At 38.1% G+C, this 3979-nt stretch overlaps 1 non-coding gene across 1 annotated transcript; it reads right to left on the reverse strand.

Moving 5' to 3' along the window:
- Positions 1 to 3613: 3613 nt before the first annotated feature.
- LOC148548592 (small nucleolar RNA R71) lies at positions 3614 to 3721 on the reverse strand. The gene has a single exon (XR_015897593.1). It is a non-coding gene; the product is annotated as a small nucleolar RNA R71 (small nucleolar RNA).
- Positions 3722 to 3979: the final 258 nt, after the last annotated feature.

Below are 3979 nucleotides of genomic sequence, written 5' to 3' on the forward strand. Positions count from 1 at the left end.
AAAAATGATTCTTGAAGCAAGAAAAAGCAGCAAAGAACAAAGCTTGCAGAAAAAAAAAATAGGCGAAAAAAAATAGAAAGAAAAAGCAAGCAGAAAAAGCCAAAAGCTCTTAAAACCAAGAGGCAAGAGAAAAAAGCCAATAACCCTTAAAACCAAAAGGCAATGGTAAATAAAAAGGATCCCAAGGCTTTGAGCATCAGTGGATAGGAGGGCCTAAAGGAATACAATCCTGGCCTAAGCGGCTAAACCAAGCTGTCCCTAACCATGTGCTTGTGACGTGTAGGTGTCAAGTGAAAACTTGAGACTGAGCGGTTAAAGTCAAGGTCCAAAGCAAAAAAAGAGTGTGCTTAAGAACCCTGGACACCTCTAATTGGGGACTTTAGCAAAGCTGAGTCACAATCTGAAAAGGTTCACCCAATTATGTGTCTGTGGCATTTATGTATCCGGTGGTAATACTGGAAAACAAAGTGCTTAGGGCCATGGCCAAGACTCATAAAGAAGCTGTGTTCAAGAATCATCATACTGAACTAGGAGAATCAATAACACTATCTGAACTCTGAGTTCCTATAGATGCCAATCATTCTGAACCTCAATGGATAAAGTGAGATGCCAAAACTATTCAAGAGGCAAAAAGCTACAAGTCCCACTCATTTGATTGAAGCTATGTTTCATTGATAGTTTGGAATTTATAGTATATTCTCTTCTTTTTATCCTATTTGATTTTCAGTTGCTTGGGGACAAGCAACAATTAAAGTTTGGTGTTGTGATGAGCGGATAATTTATACGCTTTTTGGCATTGTTTTTAGTATGTTTTTAGTAGGATCTAGTTACTTTTAGGGATGTTTTCATTAGTTTTTATGTTAAATTCACATTTCTGGACTTTACTATGAGTTTGTGTGTTTTTCTGTGATTTCAGATATTTTCTGGCTGAAATTGAGGGACTTGAGCAAAAATCAGATTCATAGGTTGAAGAAGGACTGCTGATGCTGTTGGATTCTGACCTCCCTGCACTCAAAATGAATTTTCTGGAGCTACAGAACTCAAAATGGCGCGCTTCTAATTGCATTGGAAAGTAGACATCCAGGGCTTTCCATAAATATATAATAGTCCATACTTTGCTCAAGTTTAGACGACGCAAACTGGCGTTCAATGCCAGCTCTCTGCCCAATTCTGGCGTTCAGCGCCAGAAACAAGCTGCAAAGTGGAGTTCAACGCCCAAACTGGCACAAAAGCTGGCGTTCAACTCCAAGAATGACCTCTCCACGTGTAGACTTCAAGCTCAGCCCAAGCGCACACCAAGTGGGCCCCGGAAGTGGATTTATGCATCAATTACTTACTTCTGTAAACCCTAGTAGCTAGTTTATTATAAATAGGACATTTTACTATTATATTTGATATCCTGGATTGTATTTTGATCCTGTGATCTCGTTTTGGGGGCTGGCCATTCGGCCATGCCTGGACCTATCACTTATGTATTTTCAACGGTAGAGTTTCTGCACTCCATAGATTAAGGTGCAGAGCTCTGCTGTTCCTCAAAGATTAATGCAAAGTACTACTGTTTTCTATTCAATTCATCTTATTTCGCTTCTAAGATATTCATTCGCACTTCAACCTGAATGTGATGAACGTGACAATCATCATCATTCCCTATGAACGCGTGCCTGACAACCACTTCCGTTCTACATTAGATTGAATGAGTATCTCTTAGATCTCTTAATCGGAATCTTAGTGGTGTAAGCTAGAATGATGGCGGCATTCAAGAGAATCCGGAAAGTCTAAACCTTGTCTGTCGTATTCCGAGTAGGATTCAATGATTGAATGACTGTGACGAGCTTCAAACTCACGAGTGCTGGGCGTAGTGACAGACACAAAAGGAGGGTGAATCCTATTCTAGCATGATCGGGAACCTCAGATGATTAGCCGTTCCATGACAGGGCATCTTGGACCATTTTCACTAGAGGAGGGGATGTAGCCACTGACAACGGTGATGCCCTTGCATAAAGCCAGCCATGGAAAGGAGTAAGACTGATTGGATGAAGACAGCAGGAAAGCGGAGGTTCAGAGGAACGAATGCATCTCCATACGCTTATCTGAAATTCTCACTAATGATTTACATAAGTATTTCTATCCTTCTTTTATTACTTATTTTCGAAAACCCCATTACTATTTTATATCTGCCTGACTGAGATTTACAAGGTGACCATAGCTTGCTTCATACCAACAATCTCCGTGGGATTCGACCCTTACTCACGTAAGGTATTACTTGGACGACCCAGTGCACTTGCTGGTTAGTTATGCGAAGTTGTGAAGATCAATTTCGAACAACAATTCACAACCTGAGTAACAATTTCGCATACCATGACGCAAGAGGGAAGATTTTGTTTTTAATTCAAATCTTTTTCAAATTTTCATAATTTTTTAAAATCAAATCTTTTTCAAATCATATCTTTTCAATCATATCCTTTCAAAATCAATTTCTTTCCATTTTTTTTATTTATTACTATTTTTGAAAATCCTTGCTACTATTAATGATTTACTTCAAAATTTTCAAGTTGTTACTTGCCTATTAAGAAAGGATCAAATTTTAAATTTTAGAATCATATCTTTTAATTTCTTGTTAGTCAAGTAATCAACTTTAATTTTTAAAAAAAACTTTCTTTTTTTCTTATTTTCAATCATATCTTCTCAATCATATCTTTTCAATCACATCTTTCTCAAAATTAATTCTCAATCATATCTTTTATATTTCTAATTTCAAAAATCTTTTTCAAAAATCACTTTATTTCTTTCCCAATCTTAATTTTCGAAAATATCAATCAAATTTTCAAATTTCTTTTTATTATTTGAAATTATTTTTAATTTATTTTCGAAAATTCTTCCCCTTTTCTCACATCCTTCTATTTAAGGGACTAACACTCCTCCTCAAGGTGCAATTCGAACTCTATCCCTCTTGATAAGTTCGAATTCTCCTCTCTCTACCTCCTCCTTCTATTCTTCTTTTCCTCTAACACCTCAAGGAATCTCTATACTATGACATAGAGGATTCCCTACTTTCTTGTTCTCTTCTCTTTCATATGAGTAGAAGTAAAGATAAAGGCATACTTGTTCAAGCTGATCCTGAACCTGAAAGGACCTTGAAGAGAAAGCTAAGAGAAGCTAAAGCACAACTCTCTCTAGAGGGCCTAACAGAGCTCTTCAAGGAGGAAGAAGCCATGGCAGCTGAAAAAAACAATGCCAACAATGCAAGGAAGGTGCTGGGTGACTTTACTGCACCTACTCCCAACTTCTATGGGAGAAGCATCTCAATCCCTGCCATTGGAGCAAACAACTTTGAGCTTAAGCCTTAATTAGTTTCTCTAATGGAACATAATTGCAAGTTTCATGGACTTCCATTGGAAGGTCCTCATCATTTCTTAGCTGAATTCTTGCAAACTGTGACACTGTCAAGACCAATGGGGTTGACACTGAAGTCTATAGACTTATGCTCTTCCCTTTTGCTGTAAGAGACAGAGCTAGGACATGGTTGGACTCACAACCTAAAGAAAGCCTGAACTCTTCGGAAAAGCTAGTCAATGCCATCTTGGCAAAGTTCTTCCCACCTCAAAAATTGAGTAAGCTTAGAGTGGAAGTCCAAACCTTCAGACAGAAGGAAGGTGAATCCCTCTATGAAGCTTGGGAAAGATACAAGCAATTGATCAGAAGGTGCCCTTCTGACATGCTTTCAGAATGGAGTATCATAGGAATCTTCTATGATGGTCTGTCTGAATTGTCCAAGATGTCATTGGACAGCTCTGCTGGAGGATCTCTTCATCTGAAGAAGACGCCTGCAGAAGCTCAGGAACTCATTGAAAAGGTTACAAATAACCAATTCATGTACACTTCTGAAAGGAATCCTGTGAATAATGGGACAAATCAGAAGAAAGGAGTTCTTGAGATTGATACTCTGAATGCCATACTGGCTCAGAATAAAATATTGACT

This window comes from Arachis ipaensis, chromosome B8 (genome assembly GCF_059453495.1).
Source record: "Arachis ipaensis isolate K30076 ecotype BB chromosome B8, ASM5945349v1, whole genome shotgun sequence".
Lineage (NCBI taxonomy): Eukaryota > Viridiplantae > Streptophyta > Magnoliopsida > Fabales > Fabaceae > Arachis > Arachis ipaensis.